The sequence below is a fragment of the Pleurodeles waltl genome, chromosome 7, assembly GCF_031143425.1.
Source record: "Pleurodeles waltl isolate 20211129_DDA chromosome 7, aPleWal1.hap1.20221129, whole genome shotgun sequence".
Taxonomy (NCBI): Eukaryota; Metazoa; Chordata; class Amphibia; order Caudata; family Salamandridae; genus Pleurodeles; species Pleurodeles waltl.
The window spans coordinates 581,046,002-581,064,637 of NC_090446.1; the positions used below are offsets into that span (position 1 = coordinate 581,046,002).

General features: G+C 40.8%; 1 protein-coding gene and 1 long non-coding RNA gene across 3 annotated transcripts in view; one reads left to right on the forward strand and one right to left on the reverse strand.

Annotated features, from left to right (window-relative positions):
- Positions 1-4,160, reverse strand: LOC138304402 (uncharacterized). The gene is made up of 2 exons (XR_011205564.1): positions 4,034-4,160; positions 1-667 (listed from the first exon to the last, which is right to left on the reverse strand). It is a non-coding gene; the product is annotated as an uncharacterized lncRNA (long non-coding RNA).
- The window catches only part of LOC138304401 (tRNA pseudouridine(38/39) synthase-like), a 27,103-nt gene continuing 11,897 nt past the window's right edge, over positions 3,431-18,636 (forward strand). Inside the window, exon 1 of one of the 2 annotated variants that reach the window (XM_069244410.1) lies at positions 3,431-3,652. The gene's annotated coding sequence lies outside the window, so the exon portion shown is untranslated. Of the gene's footprint in view, positions 3,653-4,228; positions 4,361-18,636 lie in introns of those variants that run through there. The other variant, XM_069244411.1, reaches the window with a different exon arrangement.

Genomic DNA, 18,636 nt, shown 5'->3' on the forward strand with positions numbered 1-18,636 from the left:
TATTTTCCCACCCTGTGATTTATTAGAACTATTTTTGTGATTTTAAGTCTATGTTACATGTTAGTTTACTGATAATTTTTCCACTCATTATTTGAATGACACAATTGAGCATTTTGGGAATGTGTTCTTTCTCTTCAGCCTCAGATCAGAAGCAAGAATGAAAGATGTATTAGCTACACAAAAATACCCTTGAAACAACAAAAAAAGTGCTGTAGTGGCCAAGATGGGATAAGATGTAATCTTGACAGTGATAGTTTTTTTTCCTCTAATAATTTTGGGCTTCCTAGTTCTTTGTGTTCACTGTTCCAATAAGGCTGCTATTTGATAAAAGGAAAGAGAATGCAAAGTCGTCACCTCTGTGTCATTAATAGGAAATTATTTATTCTATGTAGCGTGAAGGAAAATTTCAGTTCTATTATGGAAACGGATGTGAAGATTATGCTTTAAACTCTCGTAAATTTTCACACAGCAGATATAACAAAAAAAATACAACTCCCATGAACATCATGTTATGCCACAACACTTGACCATATCGACCAATAATATTGTCTGTAAAAGTATATGTTGTGCACTGTCATCCTCCATTTGTTCTCTTTCCTTGTGAGAAAGGTAGCATCAGAAGCTCTTCCTTAAGGACTTTTGGAACTTCATTGTTTCTACTCGATAGCTGAAAAAACAAAAAACAGGTTAACTTCTGTCAACACATGGCAACGTCCTGTATACAGTGCTCATAATCTTAATTATAGCTGTTGAACCAAAGTTGACACAATCTTATTAGACTGATAAAAACTTATGCTGACGCAGATCATAATCCTTTTTCCAAATAAGGTGTGACTCTGCAAAGAATAAGCGTGGAATAATCTTCACCTCTGTGTCCTTAATAGAACTGAAATTTTCCTTCACACTAGCTAGGCCTTTTTTCATTCTATGTTAGACCCGGGTGCTCAACTATACTTGCTGAAAGCTTACTTACCACCACAAAACCCAATTGAGAAACTGCCTTGAAACACAATCTGTTAAACATGAAATCAGAAGACCAATCTGCCAGTTGTAAGATATCTTCCAATGTAACTATTAAGATGTAGGCTTTAGAGGACATTGCAATCCTGGTCGAATGAGCACCAAACATGGAAATGTCAAAGCCTGCCTCTTGCATCACCCATCTCACCCACCTACCCATAGTAGGAGAGGAGACCGCAATTAACAACTATTTTAAAACTGAGCCATAACTCATGAGACACACTCTCATACTCTTGCAAACAGCCCACCAAAAATATATTTGGATGAATCCGGAGACGCAGGGTACAAATCAACTATGTGTTGGTTTTTGTGCTACTGGAAATAGTAAACCACTCCTTCTGGGTAAACAACCTACTTGTTAGATAGAAATCATGTACATCTGATACCATTTTGCATTATATAAAGACACAGGAGCATGGTCAGTTTGGCAAAAAGCTGTTAAAAATGTTTTAACAAACATTCAGAAAGGGGGAAGGGTCAATTGGGGGCCCTTTCCCATTTGCGAATGGGTTACCACCTACTCGAAGTAGGAGGTAAAATGCTTATGTTTTGCGACCGCCCTAAATATGTCCCTTTGTAAAACCGAATCGCAAACTCAATTTGTGATTCAGTAACAAGTTACTGAATCTCAAATAGGGCTTGCTACACCAAAAAGCATTCTGCAAACTAGGCCGTTTGTGACCAGAAAAATCCTTTGCACGTCTCGTCCCAGATCCTTTGCCGGCCCACTGCTGACTTGATAGCGTGCATGAAGTCCAGTCCCTCCCCAATCGCAGGACTACGAGAGTTCTGTGAATGGAGTGCTAAACGGGATAAGAAATAATCAATAACTGCTAAAAGTGAGCAAGCTTTTAGAGTTAAACACGTAATTTTCCAACACTAGAGGTGAAGAAAGGTACTTATCTGAAGCTGTTGTGAGTAGCAAAGAAAGAGGACTAACGGAGGATGATGTCACATTATATATTGTTGTGGACAATATTACTGGTAGATACTGTCATGTGATGTGGCACAACATGTTTTTTTCTGCATCCTGCCCAGCCTGGGAGCATGTAAAAGTGCACGCCTCACCCAGGGCTCTATAATTGATGTCTTTATTCCTCAGCATATGATCGCACACTGCACTCTGATTACACTATAACCATTAATATCCACACCTTAACACCGTTCAGCAAGTTACTTAACTCCTTTGATGAGTGTGCCTGAAACCGCAATCATCCTAGCGTATATAGTCTCACAACACTACAATGTTCATGGGAGTTTTGTTATTTTTAGGTTGAGTGCACAAGCGCTTTAACCTGTTATAAGTATTCTGGGCTTTTCACCACGCCCACCGCACACCCATCACTTTCACTCGTTTGTGTGCTTGCCTTTCAAAAATCGTTTGTTATCATTGACAAATGCTTTACGTTTGTCCCTCCTTGGGAGGTTTTGTTACCTCCTTGCAGACTGACCCTGTTACATGGATAATTGCACGAATGCAGATATGTTTGACTTTGAACGAACTTCTTTTTCCTTTGGTGTCTCTCCTTCGCACGCATGCCAGTCATGGCACTTTGAATCTGTTGCTTATGTCAACTAATGTTTTACTTTTCATTTTTAATTGATGTGGCAAAAAAAGTCCAGTTAGGAATTTACAACGCCAATAGCTCTAGCTGAAGCAAATGCGATACCAATTGCATTGCAAATGTGTGTTTCTTATTTGTATGGCTGCTCTGAGAAAGTACAGAGAGTTTGAAGCATAATCAAGGCTTCGGTTCCGACATAAAATGTAAAATTATTGTTCACGAATTGTAGAAAATGTTTGATTCTTTCAAATTTACAAGCGAGCGGAGCTAATGTTAACCTTAGCACCTCTGTTGATGAATACATATATTTTTGTGAACCAGACGTTCCCACCTATTACTATTATTAACTAAAAAGACAAAAATTACTCAAACGTTAAAAAAAAACAGTCATATAAGCGTTGACAAAAGGGTAGTTTAAACCCATACTAACAGCTCTTGCTGCCTGCTCCACGAAATCCTATGATTCGGCTGCTTCTTACACAAGCAGTTTGGCGTCCAAATGTCCGTTTACTTTAACCTTTTCTACAAGTCTTTTACTTTGTTTTTGTAATTCTTACCCAAGCTTCCCACGCTGCAGCGGGGACCCACATGCATAGCTACTGGGCTGGCATTTTATCTGCTATGGTGCATTTCGCTAAATCCGCTTCCAGACCCAAAATGGCCACTTACCGGTGAGTAGGTCCACTTACTTGCAGTTTCCATCGGTTTGAACAGAACGAGAATTGACCCAAATGAAAATGACTGACAACCTGAGGTAAGGGGGCTTTTATCTCCTTTTAACGGTAACGGAGTTCTAGCAGAAAGCCTGTTGAATAGAGATCGTTCCCAATACAAGATGGCTGTGGCGCCCTCTTTTACTGTGCAGAAGGTCAGGGGTTAATGGAAGATGGCGGCACCCATCAGAGGAGCCGCACGAGCTCTTTTGGGCCGTAGGAACCGGAGAGGCCCTGGCGGCCGCGAAGAGGCGCAACCTGAGGCTTCCGGAGCATAGAGACTGGCCCAGAAATTGCGAGCGGAGAAGAAGCGTGGAAGAGGGACGACAGATAAAGGGGGCACCAGGAAAAGAGGTGAGGCCGTGTGCATATCAATCAAGTTTTCAATATGCCTACGCGAGAAGTTTTCATTTTTCAGCGTGATGTTGTGTGGCATTTTACTGCATATGTGTGACACTCTAAGTGCAGCACACTTCACTTGAGCACACAGGGGGATAAGAACGACAAGAACAGAAAGCACAGGGAGAGAAGAGGAGGCATAAATCAAGGTGGTCACAGGTATATCCGGGACAGAGCTGAGAAAGCCACGTGGGCAGAAGTGACACGGTAAAGAGCACGGTGGACAAGAATGAAAAAGACAGGAAGCATAGGAGAGAAATGACAGAAAAGGTGCTGAGAACGCGAGTGAGACAGGGGACAGAAATGGTGAAGGTGGAGTACATCAAGCAGGCATACCTAACTTGCCCTTTCTTGTTGGATCTCAGGAGCTGGCAGTTTACAAAGTTGAGCTGAACTGCGAAGAAACCGTGGATTACGAAGAAGGTGTTTCCTCTTTCCTGCCTTTACTTTCACTTTTCCACGCGGGCGGCGATGAGAGTCTGAGCTTTGGGATGGCAAGACACTGGCATCTGTCTCCGTGGCAACCTGACCTGTAAACGAACCTTGGCTCTGGCTGGGCACCCGTCAGCAGAATCTTTCTGTCTATTTTTCCGCACACTTTGAAGCACCTCTAGCAATAACAAAGGCTGAGAGGAGCTCCAGTTGCGTGACAAATGCATTTCGGTAAGGTGTTGCAGGGACTAGCACTGAAATGCGTTAGTATAACTTAAAGTGCGTGGCACTTGTCACGGTCATTGTGATAACTCAGGGAATGGTGCGATAAGGTAGGGTGAAAGGCTTGAGCCCCACCTAACACATTATCAGCATCCTTGGACTTATTTCGCCCACAGACAAGCAAAATCATACCATGTAGTTAAAGTTTATTATGTGATCACAGGTAAGTAAATGTACATTTTGATCATGAATAAGCAAATACTTTTAAACAGTATAAAAACATCCGTTTATGCTGTGATCTAAAATAGGTCACAGAGGAGTTCAAACATAGGGGGCTGTTAAGTGCTTAATCGTAAATAAGATGCTAAACTTAAATACTGTAAAGTGCATATGGCTAGTAAAGTGCTAGTGACAAAGAGTAAAGTGCAAAAGAAAGAATGTCTACTAAAGATTGTATGCGGTAGGGGCAAATGATCGATGTAGTCTGGTAGTTTAGTAGAGGAGTATGCCCCTGCCTGGACATTTTGCTCACTTCTTGATGCCCTTGCCAATCTATAGATGTTACAGTGTTTTCGGAAGGGGCTGCACGTTGTTTGACTGCCCAAAAAATGGCTTGGTGTGTGAACAGTACTTCTGTGGCTGTGCCACGTTGTGTCGGTGGCAGATCATTTCCAGGGTTATTCTTTCCGTGTGCAAACTGTCAGACCTTGTTCACCTTTTTCAAGTGTGCTTGTATGGTGCTGATGTACTTGCCAAGTTTGGCCAGCTCGGTGAGCTCTGCATCGGTAAACACAAGGTTCCATGCCTCATTACAAGTTTTAATCCCATATGCTTGGGAAAGGTATTTTAGCAAGATGTGTCTAGAATGCAAGAGCACTGGGCAGCAGCACAGTAAATGGGTGAAGGACTCAGGGCCAGACATATGCAATTTTCCGGTCGCAAACGGCCCAATTCACAGAATCTGGCCTTTTGCAGCTGGAAAAATCTATTTTGGTATGAATAAATTCCAAATTGTGATTCAGTGACGTTACTGCAGATGCGACATCGTTAACAGATTGACCAAACATTTTCCGCTTTACACTAAGACTTATTATGGTCTTCGGATACTTTCGTAGTTCATGCCATGTTACTTCGAAAACATCATTGGCAATTGGAGCTTAATAATACAACTTGATACTTCCATAAGTTGGAGCCTTGAAAAAGTCAATTCTGACGAAACACGTGTCGGCTGTTGTTTTTCAGAATATGAGAATTGTATTGGCCTTTTGACATCATGCCCATTGTGTCTTACTTGGTCAGTTGATGTGTTTCCTGAGACACCACAGAGGAATAAATTGAAATCTCCATGAATCTGCGATGTCCGTGGTTTTTCTTCTTCGTACAAACAAATTCGGTATTAGGAAGGGGCGTGTTTAGGCCGTCCCTACCTAATACCGAATCACAGCGGTATGTAAGAATGTTTTGCAACCAAAAAGCGGTTGCAGAACATTTGCATTTTACCTCTTACTTCAAGTAGGTGGTAACCTACTCACGAATGGGGAGGGGTCCCCAAGGTACTTCTTCCTCTTTCTGAATGTTTGTAAAAATATTTTTTTAAGAGTAGGCAGTTATTCCACAGACCACTGCCTACTCTTAAAAAATTAAAAGAAAACTTTAAATGTTTCTTGTTTAACGCATATAATTTTCCTTTAAGGAAAACGGGCTTGTAGGAAGTTGGCTCTGTAGATACTATCTCAAAGTGAGAGCTAGTGTGCACAGAGTCCAAGGGTTCCCCTTAGAGGTTGATAGTGGCAAAATTAGGCAATACTAATGCTCTTATTTTGTGGTAGTGTGGTCAAGCAGTAGACTTATCAGAGGATAGTGTTAAGCATTTGTTGTACACACACAGGCAAATGAGGAACACACACTCAAAGACTTAACTCCAGGCCAATAGGTTTTTATTTAGAAAAATATCTTTTTCATAAAGAATCAGCAGTTATAAACATCACACATTTACAAAGTGAAATACAAATCTAAAATAACATTAAATGGTACATGGTGGATTGAATGAAGCACAAAAATAGATGTTTAGTTTCCTTCAACATACAAAAATTATTATTTCACAGTTTTTCGTTGATTGTTGAAGGAAAATCCAAACTATCACATAGAAGCTTCCTCTAAATCAGCCCCAGTGGAAGCGTGACATTTCGTGGCTGAATAACACACTTTTTGTGAATGGCTTAAAGATAACAATCAATCAACTATCTTTCCACAAATTAAAATAATAAGAGAAAGCAGTGTTTACTGCTAATAACTGGAATGTAGATTGAAGGTCAGAAAAATCCGTAGTTATTAACTTATACTGCTTTGGGAGCAGTATACAAAAAGTTGCAGTGTTTTTCCAAATCACTTGACAGCTTAATGAAGGTCCAAAACAAAAACTGTTGACGTGGAAACCAGCTCTACAGATGTCCTATATATATATATATATATATATATATATATATATATTCCACCCAGGAAGTGCCTACAGATGCAGTCTGTAGACATGTTGCAATGCAAAACTCAGTTATACTGAATTATACATTTATTACAGTATTTAAGAAACTAATTCAGCTTTTGGTTCTGTAGTACTAAACCAGTATAGGTGTAACAATTCAGCTCCACAGCAAATGTGATTATTGAGTTCACAATTTTGGATACAGAATATAGCCAAAAACTGAAGATGGTTGATAACTATAATCAACCAATGAATCTGTTCTTTTAGTACAAATTACATTGTTCAAATCTCGATGCCTCCCCTACTGTTACACAAGTATGCATACATATCATAATGTCAAAGTGGCTACTAAGATCTGCACATTAAGTTAATAGACGTCTGAGGTGCTCACCCATTAATGAGGGGTGTGTAATATTAGACCACAAAAAGAAAAAGAAAATACTGGGTAGCTGAGAGGTACCCTTGTGTCTGTGATTGTTAACATGGCATCAAGGCAACTGACAACTGTGCAAGGACTTCTTCATCCTCACTTTTCAATGGGTGATTGAGACCATCAACTGTCTGTAGCGCGGAGTGTGTGGAAGGGATTGGTTATTTGCCAGTGTTATAGTGGGTTATCTCACAGGTCTATTTTTCAGAGCAGTGAGGAATAAGGGAACATTGTGGTTTCTGAGGGTCCGCGAAAGACACAGTGTCTTTTAACAGCATGTACGTGGAAAACAACAAGACTGAATCTGGTCTTTATGCTTCGTTTGTTTTCTTTAGAAGTAGGTTTGAAAGAGTTTGGGTCCTTTGTCGATTTTTCCCAAATGCATGAATGGCGCCTACCAAAACCTTTAGGTGGAAAATTCTCAAAAAAGTACATAAAAGAAAGAAAAGTATCCATTTTGTAAAAAAATAAAGCAGTGAATAACTGAGTGAACATAAAGATGATAATTAAATTGCTACTAGAAACAAGTTATATGGGAATACCGTAGTACTCTATGATCCTACTCACAAGAATCGGAAAAATAAAACAGAGAGATAAAATGTTAGAAAGGGCATTGTGGAACAGCAGAGTTGTTGTCTCATTAAAATAAGTGGTGTCACATTTTCAGCTTGGTAAAGCTGCTGCTTTACTAGCTCAAGTTGCTTAACTTTACTTTCAGAAAGGATTAATATGTAATGGATGTCAAGGTATTTTTAGAGTTGGCTTCTTATGTAACACAAACATCAGCAAAATTCCATTAACACATAGCCTTTAAATAAGCATATATGCACACTTTTCAAGTGATTTTTGTAAAGAGATATATGCAGGGCTATTCTGTGTTGTATGTTGGCTCTTACATTGAAATATTATCTTCTAGATCTACTCTGCACCATTTTCCTCGAGAATGGACTTCCTGTATCTAGTTTTGGAACAACAGCTTCTTTGCTGGCTCCCACTGTAGGACTAATGTACAGGAGGACCTGTTTCAGATTGGTCCTGCCAGTGAACTTAAGTTCTCCCCACTCGGGCAAAGCAGCCTGGTTTTGGCAGTCCATAACCGACTCACATTTGCATTCTCTTTGCCTTCCTTAAAGCCCTACACCTGGGTGAACATCTGACACTATGTCCCTCCTTACGAATTTCTGCCGCCCGCCAAACTCGTACTGCCATCAGGCAGCCTGTGTGGCCAGAACACCGCTGGCCGTATTAGTAGTTCACAGCAGGGCCATAACATGGACACCGGCCCGTGATCAAGCCGGCGCCAATGTGGCGGTGCGGTGGGTGCAGCAGCACCCGTTGCGCTTTCTACTGCCCGTAATTCAGGCAGTGGAAAGCGCGACAGGGCTGTCCATGGGGGCCCTGCACTGCCCACGCCAAGTGCATGGGCAATGCAGGGGCCACCCCTTTCCGCCACCCTTTGCATGGCGGGGCTACCGCCATGCAAAGGCTGGCAGAAAGGGGCCTCGTAATCCCCAGGGCAGCACTGCAAGCAGCGCTGCCCTGGTGGATTACAACCGCTGAGCCCGCCAGGCAATCAAGTGGCAGCAACCTGGCGGTCCAACCGTGGCGCTTTCGCCACAGTCGTAATGTCGCGGTCAGACCACTACTTTGGCGGCAGTCCGACCACGACTGTGACCCTGGCTGTCTGGTGACTGCCAGGGTCATAATGAGGCCCTCTGTCTTTGTATCAATGAGGGTTGGAACCATTGCCACATATCACAGAAACAAACACTGCCAATGTTTTTACATTGTAAAAAATTGCAAGACAAAAAAAAAAAAACTAATAAGAGAATCCAGGCACCATCCCAGAATTAGGAGCCAATGCAAACCCTGTGATAGGAACAATACTGGGGTGAGGACTGTGATAGTAGGAAAAATAAACCAGTCACAACGAGAGGAGAAATACTGAAATAGGTACGATAAAGACAGAACATGGGAAAAGTGAAGGGAGTAGAGAATATGCAGGTACACGCGAAAAAAAGCTGCTATAAGCAGAGAGAAACATCATGCAATGAAAAACATAGCAGTCATAGGAATACAGGACTCTAGTGAGTTTTAAGCAGTAAACACTATGAACATGGGAAGGTGTGACCTCCCTTACTTCTTGAGACATAGTTGGTATGTTCTCTGTCCGCTGAATGTCACAGGTCGCTGGTTTCAATGGAACCCAATTCCTACTCCTGTTTAATCTTGGAAACAATATCAGGATTGAACACTGGACTGTTCTCAAAGGTGGTTTTCTGCATTACTTTTGACTTATAGGAAACAGTGACGTTGGCTTGAATGTCATGCCGAATCCCACCCAAATAGGTCAGTCTTTTCACTGGAATACCAGGCCCTGCAGTGACTGAAAATTTCAGAACTGTACCATACTCATCCATTTCTGGGGTTGCTACATAAATCTTCTCTTGCACATTCTGAAAGATCACAAATAAAATCGCTTCATTATGGTTTCAAACAAATGAAAACATTGAAATTACATCAGAGTTTGAGAATAATACATATTAAAAATCTAATCGGTTGTTTCATGAATTTAACCTTGCAATAATAAACCAAAAACATAAATTTACAATCTTAAATTGCTCTTTAATACGGACCTCAAACAGCTACTTACTTTTTTGTTTACAGCTCTGGGCATGTCGGGTTTTAATTTTTTAAATGACCTATGGAAAAGACAAGTCATTTTTATAAAGCTCTGGACAGAGAAGTGGATGTATTGTCTATCAGAACAGGGACACTTTTGAAGGGCTAACACGTGGATCACCACTAAATTATGGGATCTTGGTCTATTGGTGCAATGTGCGCACAAAACTATATTTCAATTTGAAAATCATTTAGCCTCTGTGGGTGTGAAGACAATAAGATTTCAATTAGGAACGGCCTACAAACTACAGCATACGTGAGGGAAGCACTTCCAAAGGCAAAATAGACACTATCTGGCATAAAGCGTTGAGAAGCACTGCCAGCACTTCATTAAGTGATGCACTAAAGTGTAAGGTAGCAGAATAGTTGCTGACAGACAGGAAGACAGTTCTGCAAGAAACCGATTTGCAGGAATCCCGAAAAAAGCATTGGCATACAGCACAGTGAGACTAGATCTGTCAACACTCAAGCAACAAGATGACCTTCAAACCCTAGAGATATACCAGACACTGGCTGTATATTGCAAGCATGAATAATAAGAACGGCAAACAACCCAGACCACCACTCCACGCAACACATGTCCATATAAGCACAAATTCTACACTTCATGCGTTTCCAATAGCCATCAGCAGAGGCAGCACATGTTAGGTTGCAAATGACTAACAATACCCTTGAACTCCACACTTCCCAAGCCAAAAAAACCTTTCCTCCATGACATCCACTGGACGCACAACCCCCTCCAACATCCTACTCTTACATAGGTCCCATATCAAACTCCACACCAATTTTCGCCCACACAGCTCACATTCCGAAGTGCGTAATCATGCAGACTATGCCCCTCATCTCCTCTAATAGGTCCATCCATTTTCCCATACTTTAGGTCCCACATGTTGTTGCTCTACATTCCTCTCGAACAGACCCTTACAGCTATTTTTACCCCTTCAAGCAACTTTGGCCACCTAATTCCCAACAAAACCCTAATAGATCAAAGATCACCATAGAAATGACACACACACGTCAAACACACTCTATTAACAACCACAACAGAAGAACGCAAAAGATGCTCAAGACCTGGCATCTAAAAGCATTCAAGGGATGACAACAACACACATGCCTGATACCTTAGACCCAGAAACATTTCTCATACGCACCTCTTCCTACTCTCCACACTACCAACAAACCCTCACCAGCCATTGTTAGCCAGAGCAAGGACTTGATATGTTACCTAAGCACCTACTGCTTCCTCCTGTCCACGACCAAGCACCTACAGAGCCTCCCCTCCTCTATCCTAAGTGGGTAGGAAAGGGGAGAAAAATCAATCGCCTACTCTCAAACAAATATCCATATCTAAAAATATTTCACAATGGAAACATGGAGATTTTTAGGTCCCAGCAAACGTCTAAGAGTTTCCGTTCGAACCCTGTGGAACCTAGCTCACCTGCAAACTTCATCATCTATCTACACTGCTGGCTTAATTGAGGCACTGACACAATTGTCACTTTTTGGAATCTTTGCTGCTTTTACAAAGAAACAGACAGTCCTGATGGTTCATGATCACACGTTAAGCTAAAAAGAACAACATTGACTATTAGGACAGAAACAGGACAAAGGAAAACTCAGAAGACAACTCAGACCTATAGAAGTGCAACACAGTGTCTAAAAAAGATACACAGCACCAATGGTATTTCCTCCTCATCCCAGCCACAAATGACATCTCAAAGTAATTAATAAATTATGTGACCCAAGTGCAGTTACCAGAGCCATTTCTTCATCCTGGGAATTATGCAATGACGTTGCAGATCAATTCACCACCAAAATCTGAAACATGAACCTAGACAGTTACAAGCCACTTGACCGAAACAGACCTGTGGAACAAATTGACCAAAGGTTCAGCCATGTGTGTACACACATACTAGCAAAATAAAAGACCTTATTGAAGTGAGTAGGATCCCTCCAGCCTTGTCATTTAAGAGGGAAGGGTGAGACTCAGAGAGATTTTCATACAACATTTTCTACTGAGGTTTAACCTTTTTCAGGGCTGATGTACAAAATGAGTCAATGGAGGCTAAACAATTTAGCGAGACAACAAAAAATGGTAAAGTAGTGGGTCTGGATTGGATTGTAAATCCACTTGTTCTAGAAATACCAAAATGAGAACTAATTAAGAGGCAAACAGGGCTTGGAAAGGCCATGTCTTAGACCTAAGAGGTCATGTATTTGGTCAGCAAATAGAATATAAGGTTGGTCACCATTGATGACTTGCACTGTTACACAGGTTTTTAGCAGTAGGCAGACAGATACAATTGTTAATCCAATTTCTGCCTCTATTGTACATGACCTGGTTATAATGTGCAGTGAAACATGGGCACTAAAAGGTAAATAGCCTTCCAGGTTAAGCTTTTCACGGCATAGTGACAGTGTGAAGTGATTCTTTTAATGACCACACAGTTTTGGAAAACAGCTGGCAATGCATTTCACAACCGTATAAAGTATTTTCTGGGCCTGCATATAAAACTGCCAGCACAGACTCATAGAAAAAGCGAAACCCGTACACATATGCCTCAAACTGGATATTTACTTTGTGGGAGTTTTCGTTTCTCCATGTACCTGATATGTTTCATTGAGGGATGTATACAGAGTTCCTACAGGTTTTTTTTTTTTTAATACGTCCACAACTATATTTAACAACTCACAAGCACCACAGATTTTGCATCCAAAAACAACTATTCATACCAGTAGAAATGCTTGCAACTAACTGTCCAACCGATTGGAGTGTTGATGGTGTTTCGACCTAATACACCTTTAACCAGTTGGTTGGAGAAGCGGGTGCAGGCTATCCTCTCCACTTGCTTATTTAGAGAGCCTCGAGCTTTCATCAGGTTTTGAACCTACCAACAGATGATCGTGATTTAAAAAAAACTTTGACTACCCTTTCTTCAGACCGACATCCTGTGGCGTTTTTAATTAATCTAATTCTAGGATATTCCCAGTTTATCTCACAGATCATATCTTCCTCAAGCTCTAACCTACCATTCCCGATGACCTGTGGTGATTAGATGGATGACATAATGTTAAGGTGGAATTCTGTGGTAATGGAATGTTGAGGGGCGGGCAGTTGGGAGGTTGCTGGGGACGGTTTGCCTGTGCATCTTGTGACGGCATTTGCTCCTTTTATGAACCACGTTATTTGGAATAAAGGAGTATACTTTTCGCTACGGTATCTTCATCTGTACAATGGTGACGAGGCGGACAGGAACAGTGTCGGCGAGATTTAGGTCAGTGGTCGTCCATTTCGTATTTGGCAAGTTCTGGAGGGGTTACGTTGCACTTGATTGAAGCTGATGTCGCAGGTGGTCCGTTTTGTTTGTTCTGTGATCTCCGTAAGGCATTTCAGGGATTAATTGAAGTTTTCTTTATATGCGCTGATGGCTGTGTAGTATACTTTAAGGTGTGTGAAATTATGGGTAGGAGTGTGCCCAAATTCCTCTGGAAAGCACCTTACGCTATGTGCAGCTGCCATTTTAACTAGTTGGGAAGCTTTGTGCGCTTCAGAACTATTTACACGGTGATAGGCACACCTTTATGCCTGTCGAGTGGTTCCAACATTTATAACTGTCCTTTGATGGTAATTGGAACACTGTTTTGATGATCGACTACACGGTAATAGGCACACCGTTATGCCTGTCGTGTGGTTTCAACATTTATAAATGTCCTTTGATGGTGATTGGAACACCGTTTTGATGAGCAACTACAGTGGATTGCATATTTATTAAGACAATCATAATCTTCACGGTGATTAGCACACCATGTTGCTGATAACTACTGGAATTTGAGGAAAATTTTTAATTTTGTATCGTGGTGTGTTTTTCTTTTTTTTTTTTTCTTCCTTCATATATATTTATTTTTTTCTTCCAGTTGTTATTTACCTTAAAATTAGTTTGATGCATGAGTGTGCAAAATGTCTAGTATTCAACCCCCACTCTTTTTCTTAAATGAACCAGGGGATCCTCCTGTTCAGTGTGAATTATTGTTGGATTTATTTGAAGCATATGTAGATGTTTTGGAAGAGGGTGAATGTTCGCCAGAAATACATTTGTCATTGCTTAAACATCGTTTGAGGGCTATTGGATTGAGGGAATTAAAAAATTTGCTACCTACGGATAATGCTAATGAAAAGGATGTGTACAAATGTGCCTTAAAACAATTACAGGAGAGGGATGGCAGGAAGATTAATGTGGTCATGGAAAGGTATACGTTTTATTCCAGGGAACAGAAAGATGATGAATCTATTGACCAGTATATGGCGGTGTTAAGAGGCCTCGCGGTTACTTGTGCTTTTGCTTACATGACGTATGACCAGGTTTTAAGAGATCAATAATTAATGAAGACCAAATCTAAAAAAAATACAGGAGAAACTATGGTCATCAGGAGAAAAATCCTTAAAGGCAGCTATGGAAGTGGCGAGAAGTATTGAGGTAAGAGAGTTGCTTACAAATTATGAGGAAAGAAAATTAAGGTTGTACTATATGTGCTGTGAGTGGTGACCGGGATTACAAGGAGAACAAAAAGGTTGTAGTTTATTTTGCTGGTGGGGGTAACAAATTTGGCATGACTAACAATGCTAAACTGTGTTTTAGGTGTGGTGTTAGTACTCATATTACAAATTTTACAGGGTGTCCGGCGATTGGCAAAATATGTGGTACATGTAAGAAGGGACATTTTTCACGAGTGTGTAAAGGTTTTGGGAGGAAGGTGAGTTGTGTTGTGGAGGATGTTGATGATGAATTTGGAAAAGGTATGCAGAATATGGTGTGAAGTATTCAAAGTAGCAATGTTAAGGGGAGGAGTCTTCAGTTACCCAAGTGTTGCTTAAGTATTGATGGCTTTCAAGTGGAAGTTATGTTGGATTCATGTGCATGGTACACCATAATGGGGAAAACACTATTTAGTCAGTTGTGGCCTGGCAGAGAATTGCAAAACACTAAAACTAGTCCTTCTAGTACTTCTGGTCATAAAATTGCGATTTTGGGTAAAATGCAAACAGAAATTGAGTTTGCTGGGAAGAAATGTGCTGGAGAGGTTCTTATAGCTGAAAGTGGGACGACGATTTTGGGTTGGCCACATATATGTGAATTAGGGTTGAAAGTAGACCCTAGTGCCAGTCCGCTGGTGTGGGTAAATTGCAGAATGACTTGTACTCTGATAAAAAAAAAAAAAATATATGTTTCCAACAGTTTTCAGTAATCAATTGGGTAGTATGAAGAATTTTCAATATACTATTGTGTTAAAAGAGAATGCCATTCCTGTAAGACAAAAATTGAGAAATGTTCCGTTTAATTATAGAGGGAAATTGAAGGAGCTGTTGTGAAACTTGTGCAACAAAGATATTATTGAACCTATTGAAAGCTCTGATTGAGTTTCTCCGATTGTAGTTTCTCTGAAATCAAGTGGGGATCTCAGGCTGTGTGTAGACTTGCGAGCACTCAATGATGCCATCTGGGTAGATGCTTTTCCATTGACAAATTTACAGGAATTAATGTCATCCATTGGTGATGCTACATTATTTTCAACCATCAATTTGGCAAATGCCTAGCATTCGATACATTTGAATCCAGATTCCAAGCATTGTACAGCGTTTATTACACCATAAGGGATGATCCAGTATAAAAGGATGCCTTTTGGATTGGCTAGTGCATCTGCAGTTTTTCAAAGGGAGTTATCCAAAATACTTTCAAACATAAATGGTGCAAAGGTGTTTCAAGATGATATATTAATATATGGAAAGGATAAAATTGAGCATGACAGCACTTTCTATATTATAATGCAAAGCAAATAATGAGTAAAAAAATATGCATCACCATGAGAAAAGGGCATCACTGCTTCATCTCCCTCTTATTTAGCATCAAATCTCCAGATCCCAGAATCGATCGAGAGAGAGATCAATTATCCTCACGGGAAGGATGGCACACTCCAGCATCCTGGATGTGCCTGAGTTCTGCAAACACTCTTTGTGCCCGGTCCACCTGGTCTCGCCCTCTTATACTTTGAACAAACAAGAGAGCAAAATTCTTGAACCTCCCTCTCAGTGCAGAAGTTTATTTATTCAAAAATGCTGATTGCTTTAGGCAAGCTTTGAAAATAACATGTCGGGACTTGGCCACAATCCCAAGATGCTAATTCAAAACAAGGCAGTTTCCTGCCGTCTGTGTACATTCTTATCAGGCTAAGCCATTGGTGGGAAAAAACACAAAGAATAAAAACATGTGCATAGTACAAAGTGGAAAACTACTTGCAGATTTTAATGTGGCAGTGGCTAATGCTAAAATAAAGTCAATAGGCAAAATGAAACTGGTGGTCACTAAAGTGACGGTGTACTGCTAGGCTAAGTGCAATGTAGAGTCAGTGGTCAAAATTCACATATCATTACAGGTATTCAAAGCGTTTGCTTCGTAAGTACATTGGTCAAACTCCTATAATCTTCTGGAGTTGTTAGCATTATTTTGGCGTGGTCGTGCCGGGGCTTTATCGTGAAAGTAGAGGTGCAGTGTTCCTCCAAGAGTTCCACAAGATCGTTGTGAATTGGCAAGTTCTTCAAAATGATGGGTGAGATCCGCAGTCGCTTTGTAGGGCAAGGAATTGTTTGTTTCATTTGTCACGTTGCCTAGTTGGTCAGTGTCTCAATCTGTGATATGTTGCAGAGCTTGAAAGCGATTAGCAGTCTCAAAGCTTTTGTGTGGTGCAAGGGCAAGCTTGGGTGTTTTTTCTGGCGAGGTTGGGCACGAGCCGCATCCTCTCTTTATTTCGGTGTGCATTCTGTGTCATCTGTAGCGTCGGTAGAGTGTGCATTGGTTTCTTCAATTGTTGCCATTGCGTAGCAGTGGTGAGGTAATTTTGCTGGAGAGCTTCGCAGGCTAGCCAGTTGTAAGAATATATGTGCGAGCAGTGAGCGCAGGATGGTCAGCTGTGTGTGCCTCTAGTCTCTATTCTCCAAGAATCGTGGGAGGGAAGTTCCCATAAGGGGGTACTCCCCTGAATATGGGGGTGACCGCCACTGGTCTGTTCTCTGTCCTCCGCAGCCAGCTGAGCTACGGAAACCGCTGATACAGAGTTCTCTGTAGGCCGGGGAAGGGGGCGGGCTCGCTGAGGGTCCTGGGGCTGTGCAGGCGAATTTGGGAGCTTTTCTCACTGGCTCCTGTTCACTTTGCCATACTAGCTCCTTACGCCACCCACGCAGAATCCGGGTAATTTCCTCAGAGCCGACGCAGCCTCCATTTATGAAGGCGCTGCTCTCTCTCAATCAGAATGAATCGAATCAATAGTCCACTGATCAGTTCAAACAGACAGGATTTATAGGGCGCGACAAATCACCTGCGCAGGTATACAGGTGCTCCACCAGTCACATTCTGTAGTAAAACACCTCCTTAAAGACACCAGGATCTAACACATCCCCTTTCCTATGAAAACGTAACACAAGTATTAAACAAGACCATACAATATACTAGCAACAATCTATATATATTTTTTTTGCAGACCTTGAAAATTCATGTAATTGTTACAAGACCTGAAGGTCTAGTGGCTTGAATAATCTACTAGACCTAACTGTAATGCTCTTGAAATCCCCCCCCCCCCCAAACTGATCTCAAATTGTGTGATCCTAGATCAGCATTTTATTTCACAAAGTTGCCTTTTTGGTCAAAAGCCAGTACAAGAGCACCTTCAAATATATGAGAGCACCATGCCTGCTCTACAAAAAAACTCTTATGTTTGCTTTAATAACAAAACATTTGCTATGTATGTAATAAGAATCTCACCCATATATAGGGCACATGTGACCCCACACTTGCCTCTTAGTTCACTGATAGCATTGTCATCAGGGTGGTGCAGGAATGTTTCTCAGTTCATGTTTTAAAACGTTAACTTTTAATAAATATATTACTAAAGCATGAGTGGTTGAACAGTGTAACTTACAGACAGCACATTTCCAATTGAAATGACCACAAACGTTCCCACTAACATGCAGTTTTACTAATAAAACTATATAGCGTACAATGTGTGTACAGCTGGTTTCATCAAATATTTATAATAATTTGCACATCACCATGTCTTCTGATTTGTTTTGATCCTATTAAAATCTTTGTTTCCATCACACTTGAGAATTGCAGAAAAGTGCTTTCCTAGCAGCTGATATTCTTTGAAATCGGTGTTGCGTTTATTTACAAGTTATTTAAATGTTGTGTGTTGAAAAGAAAAAACCTGACATCCCACATCCTTTTGTTTCACACTCCCTTTATCTGAGTACGAATGTCAGATAATTCACTTTACAAAATCCTCCAACTGTACAGTCAGAGAAAGAAAAGTAAACATCAGTCTCCAGGATAAAATGAACAAATTGTAAGAAGACATAAGCTACCATTTGACCTCAGTCTTTGAATGCACAGCAAATGCGACAGGATAAAACCAAGATTTAAAGGCATCTTTATTGTTCATTCACTTTCTGAATGAACAGAACACTTTGTTTTTGCCAGTTCAAGCTCTTGCAGGAATGAGCCAGTAAGCTCTAGGAATAGATCACTCTGATAAAATCTGACTTCCCATAGCAAGTGGGTGGGTAGATTTTTCAGGGTCTGCATGGATGTGATGATAACAATAAAATATACAATTGAAAATTTGAGGCATTTAGTTAATTGTGCATTC